Raw genomic sequence first — 13,104 nt, forward strand, 5'->3', positions numbered from 1 at the left:
AGGGAGTGGGCGGGGCGGGGAAGAGGTGGGAAGAGCTCGCAGCACCGCCGGGCGCCCGTTGGGCTCTGGGGGGAGAGAGAGAGAAATCCGGTTAAAATCAGAGTCGGAGGGAGGTTTAACCACAGATCGGTTCCGATCGGATTATTCCTTAAAGGGGACGCGCCATTGTCAAGAGAACGGAGCCTGGGGCCCGAGGGCGGGGACCGGCGGCGCCTGAGGAGTGAGGCAGCTGCACTTGGACTGGGGACGGGTAGGTGTTGCCTGAGGAAAGGCGCTTCATTTCACTTTCTCTTCCAGCCCCAGGGGTAGGCGCCGGGATGCCCGCCGACTGGCGGCCACAGCCCTGGCGGGAGACGAGGTCGCCGGCCCTCGCTCGCTGCCTTTCTGATGGGAGTCGAGGGGGAGGCGGGCCAGGATGGCTGGCAAGCTGCGCCGCCCGGGCCAAGACTCATAACGGACACTTAGCCGCGGCGCAGCCCCCGCCTCAACCGAAAACCCGCCGGAGCGGCAGCGGCTCCTCGGGGAGCGCCGCGCGCCCCGCTCCCCCGCGCGCCCGGCTCCCCCGCGCGCGCGCTGCTTCCTTGCGCGCCCCCTCTCCCTCGCGCGCCCCATTCCGCTCGCGCGCGCCGCGTCCTCTTGGACTCGCGGGAGCCGCCCCGCGGGGAGGAGGGTGGCGGCGGCGGCGGCGGCGAGGCGGAGGGAGGTCGGCGGTCACTGCTTCACTGCCCCGGCTAGGAAGGCAGGGCTGAGGAGCAAACTTAGCGCGGCAGCTGGAGGCCCCAGGCGAGGAGGACGCTGGGGACCCGCTGAGCGCGCGGAGTCGCCAGCCCGGCCCAGCATTGTCCTGCTTTTCCTTTGCTCTCGTCTCTCCGCCCACTGCTCTCGGTAGTGGGGAGGGGTGCGGACGCGGGCGCCGTGCCCGCGCCGCTCCGCGCCTTCCGCGCACCCCCAGACCCCGAGCCTGCCCGAGCTGGAATCTGCCCCACCGACGCCGCAGCCAGCGCCTTAGGGCCGTGGGGGCCAGTGAGTGTCCTTGCAGCTCTCAGTCTCCGTACCGGCGCAGGCTCCCTGGGCGCTGTGCTCTTACTTGTAACTTTTCTTTGCCAATTGCTGGAAGTTGTGGCTTCCGGGCGGCAGGTTCTTTGGACAAAACCTCAGTTTCTTGCGTTCTGGAGAGCCTGATTTCTACAGCGAAATGGTTCTTGATCGCTGTCGGTGTTTTCCTCCCATCCCAGTTTCATTTCTCGGCACCTAAAATCGCTTCTCTCGTGGATTTGCATTGTAAGGGAGGATTAACCTCTCTCAGGTCAAGATAATTTGAAAAAAAAAAAAAAAAGGGAGCGGTGCTGATGACGAGCTAGAGCTCTATGTAGAGCCGAATGCGCCTTAACCTTTGAACTGTGGAAAGTATTACCTCGACTTTACTGGCGGAGCTTCTTTTGGAAGGAAAAAAAATTGCAAAACGAAACAGAACAAAAAACTCCAGGTTGCTAGGGTCTATAGGATTAGGAAAAAAAATAAACTTTTGATAAAAGTAAAGTTAGTTTTGTAACTGTTCTGCCCAGCAGATATCTCCGTAAATTTCTGCTACTGAACCCATAGGCATTATAATTAGTAACAGTAACTTGTACTATTGATAAAACATGTAAGAAGTTTTTTTCCATCTTGAGCACTGCTGCTATTCTATACCTGTCAATACTTGCTAAAGAAATTATATTTAGAAACAGTACCTCCTTGTTAGAGACCTTATTTAGAAAAGGAATGTTCTCGTGAACCGTTCATTTTTGACAGTTTCTTCTTGTGCAGTACTTTGTAGAGAACTTGCATGTGCAAGTTACAACACTATAAACAAAGCTGCGGTGTGTGTGTTATTCTGTAGTCTTTTTTTGGCTACTCGTTATCAAAGATAGCATTCCATCCTGTCTTTTCTTACATTCTGAGTTATTTTGTAAAATTACTTCTCTGGAAAAGTGAATTTTATTGGAACCTCTGGCCCAGCGGGTTTTTTTTAAAGCAATACTAACAACTTTCCAAAGTGTTCATTGATTGTATGAGTGGTGTGCAGCATTATAACATAAGTTCACAGGCTCAGCAATAACAACAGAGAAGCTATACTTGGGAATCTAAAAGCCAATTTCAGGTAATAATATTTGAGAGATACTTGACTCTTCCTATAGAATTTAGGAAGTGTAGACACACAAACATGATCTTTCGTACTAATCTTGATGGTATCTGGCGTTGTTAAACCTAATATACTCCTTCCTCCTCTTCTCTTTGATCCTCTTCTTCGATAAGTATGTCAGGCAGGCCTGCTGGCATAATCGTCTTTTCCATCTCATAATAGAAAGTAGAAGATTAAAAGAAGCTTCCAAATTTCTACTTTTGTTTACTTACCAGCTTATTTAAACAATAGAGGAGAAAATTCCTGAACTTTTAAAAGATCGCATATAAAGAAAACACTCAGAATTATCTTTGAATTATCTAGGCTATGTTTCCTGGAAAACATATTTTTCCTGTGTGCTTTTCACATTGTTTTAAACATTGTCCTAAATATACACACTGCCAGGGAATTTCTTGAATTGTGAACTGTCCATTGAGATCCCTGGGAACTAGGACTGTCCTCTATTTCTGTGCAGATTCACTGTGCCGCCTAGTACTTTTCTAGTGCCCAATTAATGTGTTGACTTAGGTCTTTGTGACAGAAAACGATACTGTTCTATAGAGGCTGCTTGAGAGGCTTATATATTTATTTTTTTAAATAAACACCTTTCTGAGCAAGTTACACCAAAGAATAGCAATTGGTTTAGTGTTTGGGGGAAGATATATTAATCTAGGGGCTTTTTGTTCTGTGTACAAAACTGTGATTTGTTTCTAATATCTGTTCCACGGACATCTTTTGTGATGGTGATTGTTTCTTGTCCCAATTATTAGAATTAGGTTTAATCTGTCAACATCTGTTGAGTACCCATTTATTTGAGGAGTTTTATGGAAAGGTAAAGTAGAAATGGATGACAGTCATTGCTCTCAAAGTTATGGAGTTTAATGGGAAGATGCAAAATTATCATCCATAGGGAAAAGATAATGTGTATCCCATTGCAGTAACAGGTGCAAACTAACAGTGACACAGGATTCATGCCAAAAGGGTAAAGGAATAGTGGAATGATAGAAGAAACTTAGGTGATGTGGGAAAGTTTTCATTGCTTTATGTAGCAAATTTTATAATATATATTTTAAAAATTAAATAAAGTATGTTTGGGGTGTATGTTCACTACTTGAACTATTTTTAATCTATAAAATATTGGGGGGGCCAGAGTATGTACTCTGAATTTCACCTATTGTTACCTCATCACAGGGATCATCTATATAACCCAGCTCAAATGTCACCTTGTCTGCAAGCTCTCCTGTTCTCCTGATCCTAAGTGGCGGCTCTTTTCTCTTGCTCCTGTAAAGTCCTTTTACAGCACAAGCCATGCTCTGACTTACAGTATAGTTATGTGTGTATTTATTCATTAGCTTGTGGATTTTGGTAAAAACCATTAACAAAAGTTGGAGCCTTCCCGCCCCCCACCCCGCCCCCCACCCCGCCCCCCACCAGTCCCTTTTACTGTTGCCTAAAGTACTTGAGCAGGTTTATTATTATTAGCCCAATAGAGTCTGTAAAACCACAAGCAATAAAAAAGTTCATATTGTTTTGTTTGGGGAAAGAGTATATGAGTGTTTAAAGGAAAAACCAGTTTTTTCCTTATCGCCAGTTTCACATGCTCATTGTAAAATATTGTTATGAAGGAAATGTATAATTTAGAAACTAAATATCCCCTCTAACATTGCCCCTATCACATTATAACTATTGGTAATGGTTTGACTTTTAATTCCAGGTTTTTTTTCCCCTTCTTTTTTTTTATTACCTTCGGATAGGAGTGCCTTAAACTATCATACTTGAGTAAGTTATGTTTACTGGGAATGGAGAAAGGTAATCAATTTTTATACACTTATTTATTTTTTATTTTATATAATAAAATAAATAATTATTAATTTCTCCAGGTTCAGTTATTATGGTTATTTTACCTGTTCTTGAGAAACAAGGCTCCCACCAGTATTTTTGTGTTCAAAACATAGTCTATGATTTATAGACTATTAGAAACATAATCATTTCAAAAATGGTCAAAGCCTGTGTCCCGGAACATTTTAAGTATCTTTACGCTAAAATGTTTTTGGAGTACATACCGTAAGCCTAATCTCTTCTCATTTCTTAATTCTTCTTGTCTCTAGAGAGCATTAAAAATTGCTCCGAGACTGCCAACTGGCACTGCTCACAGTAGCCCCTGGAGGAATGTAGGAAGATATTTGTTTCTCATCAGTTCACACGCAGAGGTTTTACTCTACCCTTATGTTGCTCATTATAAAAAGGGAGCTACAATTTAGGCTGATGAAGGAGGTGATAAGATTCTGTTGTTCTGGGTGCTTCCTTAAGCCAGCCCAGGTGGGAAAAAAGGTTTTCCAAAGGTTCCTAAATAGAAAACGCAGCTGCAAGCAGCCAGGGCTAATCAGGTGAGAAATCTCCATTTATTCAGCAAGTTTTTATTGAAAACTACACCTAATTTGTGCACCATGTAGGCACTGAGAATAGGATGATGAAGTCTGTCTGGACCACAAGCTATGAGCTCCTCTGAGTAGGATCCTTAAATAGAGTGGTACATATGGATGAAAGGTAGCATACATGATGTGTACTTTTAGGTGATTTGTTATTCACCCTTGTTTGTTGTTCTGTATAGCTTCTTTCAAAGTATCCTAACAAACAAACCTGGTATTCCATAGGAGGTGGGTTGGGGTCCTGGAGCCTGTTAAAGTAAATCTGTGAGCTGTAGAATTTTTTTTTTTTTTTAATTTCAAGCACTGCTATTCCTGTGAGGCGGAATATTTCAGAAATTCTGCAGATGTTGATATGTCTTTCTTTATACCCTACAAGGATCGTGCATTTCATAGACCACCGTTATGACACTGTATCTGTAACCTAGTAGGTAATGCACAGTTTACTGATGGAATAGTAACACATTCTTTTAAACTCAAAATGCTATAATAAATAGATAGCTTTATCAGGATTTTTTTCTGTTATGAAAATAATTGTTTTGAAAAATCACTTGTATTAAAATATAGTGTGAAGTATTTCTAACTTTTACAAAATGGACTACCTCCTTTCCCCGCAAGCCTGTTCTGTTGCTCGATCTTTGTATTGGTGGGGAAAGAATCAGATTGTTGAGAAAGGGACCTTGTAGAATTGTCAGTGATGGAGTCAACCAGGCTAGGAAGAATATCTGACCAAGGATACATCCTATGGAGTTTGACCATAATGCAGCAAGTGTGATTTGTCGAGTTTTGAGAAGAGTTAAAAATTTTAAATAACAGCTTAATTGAGATATAATTTACATGCCATACAATTCACCTATTTAAAGTGTACAAGTCAGTGGTTTTTAGTATATTCTGGAGTTGTACATCTCTATCACAACCAATTTTAGAACTTTTTCATCACCCCATCACCTTCCTTACCTCCCTTCAGCCCTAGGCAACTGCTAATCTACATTCCATCTCTACACATTTGCTATTCTGGATATTTCATATAAATGAAAGATAACATTTTAATAAATGTGCATTCCTGTGTAAATCCGTCCCTCTAATGTGCATAAATCCTAGGAGTAGAGAGGGTCTTTTCATGACCCTCGAAGTTTAGAAAGATTTTCTTTAAGAGGGAATTTATCTAAATCCTTATTCTACCTAAGCCTGGAAAGAAATGGGAAAAGAGATTTTTTTTCCCCCTATAAAAATCATGACTCATTTTGAAAGAAAGAAAAAGACTCATTTTGGTGACACTTTTTTGTGTTCATTTAATCATTTGGTGACTCTCTACAAGTAAGTAATTTGTCTCAAGTTCTGTATACTGGACTTAAATAAAGGACGGTACTTTGAAAGAAGTTGAAAGTACTTGGTAAGTTCTAATCATTGCTGAATGTAACTTGATGTTTACCTTATTGGTTCAGAATATATTGCGCAACTTGTCATTTATTTGATCAGAGATAGTGCTGCGTAAGTTGATTGTGATGAACTTGTATTGCCCCTGCTGAGACCTTGTAGGCACTTAATAAGTGTATATTGGTTGCCTGACCACTATGATCATAGATATTTTCATCAGCTCTCTAGTCCTTATTTTCTGTCTCGTAGTAATAATAGCAGCTACATTTATTGAGTGCTTACTAAGTAATAAGTTCTTTATATGTACTATCTTTTTTTTTTTTTTTTTTTTTTTTCGTGGTACGCGGGCCTCTCGCTGTAGTGGCCTCTCCCGTTGCGGAGCACAGGCTCCGGATGCACAGGCTCAGCGGCCATGGCTCACGGGCCCAGCCGCTCCGCGGCATGTGGGATCCTCCCGGACCGGGGCACGAACCTGCGTCCCTTGCATCGGCAGGCGGACTCGCAACCACTGCGCCACCAGGGAAGCCCTATGTGCTATCTTTTAAAGTAAAAGGATGCAATTTAGTTTTGAGAATTTTCTGTATCTCCATTGATTGTAGTTTTACAGGCTTCTGATCATTTCTTTTTTTTTTAGATTATTTTGAATGACCATTTTTGATCAAACCTAAGACACTTCGATGCCACTGCATTCTTGAACTTTTAGGAAATGTCAGCATAAAGTTTTTACCAACTGAATGTTCCTGTTGGGTGACAGCAGTTGTGAGATACATTTCTATTTTAGAACAACCATACTTCAGAGAGGTTGAAGTGGTGGTAGTGTTTTTTTAAAGGGCATCTGGGAATTAAAGAGGGGGATATTAGTTTGTTCATTTACTGCAGTGCAGCTTCATTTTTTTAGGTTGTAAAACATTCACAGATACGCCTTGTTGCCTGAATGAATTTCAACATAATATTTCAACTTCTCAGAACTCCTTGTTTTGTCCTCTTTTGTGTGTTTTTTTTTTTTTTTTGGGGGGGGGGTGTGTCTATTTCATGGTGACATTCAGATGTGATGTAATTTAGTTCAATACTAAAGAATGCTGGAAAGATAATTTAAATGTGATTTTCAGTCTTCTCCATTAAAAAAATTTAAGATGGATAATGCTGTCTATAAATACTAGTAAAAAAATATTACTTTGGTGGTTCCATTCATGTGTCTTGGATGTCAGTGAACTCATCACAGTGTATTTGCAGAATCTCCAGCCATTAGTCTCCTCAGTCAGCAATATACAGACCACCATATTTTGTTCATTTGTTGGTGAAACCATTCCTTTCTAAAGCATGTTTGGTTTTGGGGAATAGATTTGCTTATTACTTTATTGTTACCTGTATCTCTTTGTTTGCTCTCATTACACCCACCTGTAGTAGTTTACTCACCTTTCTGATTTGGTATTTTCCGTGTGATATGAGACTAGAACCCATAATCACTTGTTGAATGGTGGATAAAAATGATAGAAGGTACTGGGTGAGAAACTGAAGAACTTCCTGTGCATAGAGCTTTAGTGCTAGGACCTTGTTGTGTTGGTTTTTACTGCTTAGAAGTAAAAGGTGGTATAACAGCGTGGTATATTTAACTTCCCCTGAATAATGGATCTCTTAAAATTCCATCTTATTAAGTCTAACTCAAGTGGATGGAGAATAATTAAGTGGATGGAAAATAATTCTTTTCTGGTTGTCTTGATAGTCTACTTCATGTGAGAACCCAGCCCACAGCTTGTATACCAGGATACCTGTATTCATTGGTATATTGTTTGCTGCAATTCAGAAATTAGAGGCTTTAAAGAACTGTGAGGTTGCATATAAAATAGCCACATGTGCCTGTTATCTCGATATTTATATTTGAACAGGATCTTTTGCTAATCTGTTTTCTTTGAGGTAAAATTACCTTTGTAGATGCACTTTTCTGTGTTTATGTTGATGGTAACTTAGGCTGTGTATTGTTTTTAATATTCCTGGCAATACTGAATCCATAGTATAGTTTCAGTGAATACTGGTTAGAGTTTTAGTCATACATTTCTTTATGGTTATTTCACTTTTTCCTGTTGTAGAACTCATGGAGTCATAATGTTTAAGAGCTGGACTGTCCTTGGGAATGATCTAATATGACTCCTACATTTTGTAGACGAGGATGAGATTGTGACTTGTTTAACCTATGGATAAAAATTGAGTTCTTTTTGATTCTCAGTCTCATGTTTTTCCTGTTCTGGCATATGCTTGCCCAAGTAAAAAATGTAAAAGATAGAGTCTTAGATTATTGTGGCCTCTGTAACAGAGGTCTGCAAAAGTTTTATGTCACACTCCAGCCGCATAAAAAAGTGTATCTGCATTCCCAATATGATGGCCCTAGAGAGCCATCCGAGCTGTCGTATGTATCAGTAGTTCATTTCTTTTTAGTGCTGAGTAGGGTTCAGTGTATGGATGTACAACAGTACACAGTTTGCTAACTCTTCACCGTTGAAGAGCATAGGAGTTGTTTCCAGCCTTTGGCTGTTACAAATAAAGCTACTGTGCACATTCGTATATAGGTTTTTGTGTGAACATAAGTTTTCATTTCTCTGGTATAAGTGCCTAAGAGTGTAATTGCTGGGTTGTATTGTAAGTGTATGTTTAGTTTTATAAGAAATGGCCAGACTATCTTCCAGACTGGCTGTATATTCCCAACAGCAATGTGTGAAAGAGCCAGCTTCTCTACATGCTTGCCAGAATTTGGTTATGTTCACTGTTTTTATTTTATTTTATTTTTTTTTCTTTTCTTTTTTTTTTTTCTTTTTTGCGGTACGTGGGCCTCTCACTGTTGTGGCCTCTCCCGTTGAGGAGCACAGGCTCCGGACGCGCAGGCTCAGCGGCCATGGCTCACAGGCCCAGCTGCTCCGCAGCATGTGGGATCTTCCCAGACCGGGGCACAAACCCGTGTCCCCTGCATCGGCAGGCGGACTCTCAACCACTGCGCCACCAGGGAAGCCCAGGTTATGTTCACTGTTTTTAAAAAATTTTAGTCATTTTAATAGTTGTGTAGTGATAGCTCATTGTAGTTTCAATTTGCCTTTCCCTAGGGGGCAAATTGTTTCCCTAATGAGCAAATTGAGTTGTTTTTCATTGTTGCATTTTGAGAGTTCTTTATATATTCTAGATATGTCTTTTGTTAGATATGTGATTGGCACAAATTTTCTTCCCATCCACAGCTTGTCTTTTCATCCTCTTAACAGGGATTTTTTACAGAGGCAAGAAAGTTTTAAATTTTCATGTAGTGCATTTAATCATTGTTTTTTCTTTTATGATTGTTCTTTTGGTGTCGTGTCTGTGGACTGTTCACCTAGTCCTAGGTCTCAAAGACTTTTTTTCCCTGTGTTTTCTTCTAAAAAGTTTTATAGATTATGTTTTACAAAATAATCACATTTTTACCTTACAGCTTTTGATAAAGCACTGGTATTGGTAACAGGCAGTTGTCAGCTCTCCCATTTTCTTGTTGCTTGCTTGTATTTTGCTTTTTTAATATGTTTCATCTGCCTTTCTTTGCAAAAATCTTAAAAATCCATCCATGAGTGATATCATAATTCTACTGAGATCTGCAGATCTACTTACTTGGGCCCATGCGGGCTGCAGCATGTTGTGATCTGCTGAAAGTGAACAGGTGAGAACATCACAAACAACCCCTCCAGGGTGCGAAACTGCTACCTCTCCCTTAGGAGACTTTCATCTACTGCAATACCCGAGTGTGTAGTCAGGGTCACAAACAGAAACTCTTCTGAATATCTTAAGCTAGGAGAGATTTCATACGAGGTATTAGGTGCTTACAGAATTGTTAGAAGGGCCTAACAGCAGGTTTTAGGGGGTCAATCCAGAGGTAACTCACCAGGGCAGCTCAGAGGCCACCTTGGGAGCCGTGCTGGAATCAAGACCTCGTGCCACCTCTGCCACTGCTGCATTTGCCTCTAGATACTCTGAAAACCGCAGGACAGACCCCAACTTGCAACCCTGGATTAGGAAGTCAGATCAAGACACCTCTGCTGCTGGTGCTCCTGCCGCCCCACTTCTCGTCACCCAAGAAGTTGGGGGATGGACTCTGGAATTATGCTGTAGAGAAATCTCATATTTCCACAGCTGTGCTTGCCCCCCAAACAACTAAAAAGGCTCCTTTCTAATTGCTCATAGGTAGGCGGGAGGTCAAGTGCCCCAATCTGTGGTATCCAGCATAGTTCACGTAAATGCCATAAGATGGAAGCAGCCTGATGGAGGACCAAGAGCAGGTGCTGGTGTCAATCTGGCACACTGAATATTAGTAAACCTCAAATTTCAAATTTAAGATAACATATATGTACTATCTTCTAGTATTTTCTTTTTACCTTATTGACTTGAGAACCCTTCTTTTGAGGCTTGCATTTACTCCACTTTGAACTTAATACATTTTGCATGGCTAAGTAGTAGGAACATAGCAAGTCTGGTATGATTTTTTCCCCAAATATTTAAATTTTATTCTTAATGAATTGCAATTTTTGAAACCATATTTTTCCTTTTTTTATAAATATATACAAGTATAAAATGTTACTGTTTTGGGGAACACTCATTAAATTCAGTCAACATTATTCTCTTGCTGTCTGGACCTGAGCTTTCTCTCTTACACCTATGTTTTCCCCAGCTCTCCCTGGAGAATTCTGTGAAAGAAGGGGATTTTCTCCTAGAACTGTGCTTTGGTATCAGAGGCACTCCAGCCAGCAGCCATCAGTACTCTGGTTTCTATTTGTTGAAAATAATTAAAGTTTGGTTTGTTTTATTGCATACTTTGAATTTTATTCCTGGGTGTAACAAATTTTGGCATAAAACCAAAAATTGAGACATACAGATATCTTTGCAAAGACTGGTTTTATATGGTCTGTAATGGCAGTCAATTTAAAATACAATAAAATAAGTTATATTAAAAATTTTGAGTATGTGTTCATGTGCATTTTTCTAGTGAGAAGTCTCTAGGTTCATCAGATTCTCAAAACAGAGGCCATGACCCAGGAAAGATTAAAAACGGCTGCTCTAGAGGTATAAGTTCAATCAAGACATTTGCCAAACATTTAACACCAAGGCTTCTGCCGTCAGTCACAGATACCTTCCCTGATCTCCATCCTGTATCTGTAGACTTTTTTCAGGACATAAAAAGAAAATTATTGTTACCCAAGTGTTTAGGGAGGGGCCAAGGAACATCATAAGAGGTCATTATTAGATGAGGAGAGACACCTGGAAGTCAATTATATCACCCCAATAATTTTTTTTTTAAGAAGATATGTTCCCATATGGCTGATGGTTTCCTGAAAAATAATGTGTTATACATGTCAAGACATAGTAAACTGTTGATATCTGCAATCCAGTATATTACATCTTGGGGGATTTATTTGAATGCTTGAAATAGTTACAAAAATAATTTATATGTTCAACTCTAGAGCCTAAAATTGTACAAATGGGGAAGGAATCTACAAACTTAAACTCTGTAATTCATTTAAAATAGGTAAGAGATGATTCAGAGACACATAAATGTGTTGGATTTTCACATCCGATATGTCACATTTTCGCATAATTTTAGCTTTGTTTCTTAACTAATGACCTCTCTTCATATGCCAAAGCCTAAGTGGAATGTAGCATGGTTTGTAGAGATTTAAAAACCTTTTGTTTAAATAAAATCATGCACAGAGATCTCTAATATAAAGTGATGAAAGGAGAGATGGTTTTAGTTGATGTAGGGGCAAGAAAAGCCTTACTTTTTGTACATTTACCTTTACCCCCTCCCCCCCAGACACACACAAATAGTTATGAGGGCTTTAGAAACAGGTGGGCCTAATGTAATCACAAGGGCCTTTAAAAGAAGAAGCAGGAGGCAGCAGAGTCAGAACCAGAGAGATGGCATCATGAGAAGGAATTGACCGGGCGTTGCTGGCACTGAAGATAGAAGGCCGCCGTGAGCCAAGGAATGTGGGCAGCTTCTATAAACCAGTAAAGGCAAGAAAATGGATTCTCCTTAGAGCTTCCAGACAGGAATGCAGCTCTACTGACACTTTGATTTTAGCCCTGTGAGACCTGTTTTGGACTTCTGACTTCCGGAACTGTAAGACATATATTCGTTACCACCAAATTTATGGTAATTTGTGATTGCAACAATAGCAAACTGATACAGTGCTTACTTAATACATTTTAGGAGTAAACATTCTTTCTTAACACAGCCTGCTGAATTTTACCCTCATCTATTTCAACAGCTCTTTCTCTGTACCTGGTTTTCCCTTTTCAGAAGGAGAAGAACCAGGAGATCCTAAACTGTCTTCAGATTTATCAATTTCACTTTAATTCTTTATAGGTTTATAATATATGCAATATAAATTAATAAAAGGGTTCGAGTGCTTACCTTTTCTATGCTGGTCGTGATGAAGTTAGAAAAGAATGTGGCAAGACCCTATTGTAGATAATAATCAAACAGTTAACAACAATAACTACCAAGCATCAGATGACTGAGCGCCAAAGTGAGTGGTAGGGATAGTAGTAGGTATCGTGAAAGGGCAAAGCAGAGAGCAGCTGTTTTAGACAGGAACAATCTCTGAAGGCTTTGTAAAAGAGATTTTTGAGCTAGGAATATGCTCTTAAAGGTATTGGGGAAATTGGTTCCAACAAAATAATCTGTGTTATTAGAAACACAAAACTTAAAGTTTACTAGTTTAATTATTATTTTATTTATTTATTATTTTATTATTTTTTGTGAACACATGGGAGAAATATATTTTTCCTATTGAACTTTTTTTTTTTTTTTTTTTTTTTTTGCGGTATGCGGGCCTCTCACTGTTGTGGCCTCTCCCGTTGCGGAGCACAGGCTCCGGATGCGCAGGCCCAGCGGCCATGGCTCACGGGCCCAGCCGCTCCGCGGCATATGGGATCCTCCCAGACCGGGGCACGAACCCGCATCCCCTGCATCGGCAGGCGGACTCTCAACCACTGCGCCACCAGGGAGGCCCCCTATTGAACTTTTTATGGTGGAGGAAAGACTCTTGTAGAATTTTAAAAACTTGTAAATGCAAACTACAGTAAATTGATGACATTTGTCTTGATAATGTGAAGTATAACACCTGAGATATC

At 40.5% G+C, this 13,104-nt stretch overlaps 1 protein-coding gene across 5 annotated transcripts in view; it reads left to right on the top strand.

The window, feature by feature from the left end:
- The first annotated feature begins 30 nt into the window (after positions 1-30).
- The window catches only part of FRYL (FRY like transcription coactivator), a 252,295-nt gene continuing 239,221 nt past the window's right edge, over positions 31-13,104 (top strand). For all 5 annotated transcript variants that reach the window (XM_060110201.1, XM_060110192.1, XM_060110246.1 and 2 more), the window contains exon 1: positions 31-250. The gene's annotated coding sequence lies outside the window, so the exon portion shown is untranslated. The remainder of the gene's footprint in view (positions 251-13,104) is intronic.

Source organism: Mesoplodon densirostris, chromosome 1, assembly GCF_025265405.1.
Source record: "Mesoplodon densirostris isolate mMesDen1 chromosome 1, mMesDen1 primary haplotype, whole genome shotgun sequence".
Classification (NCBI taxonomy): Eukaryota; Metazoa; Chordata; class Mammalia; order Artiodactyla; family Ziphiidae; genus Mesoplodon; species Mesoplodon densirostris.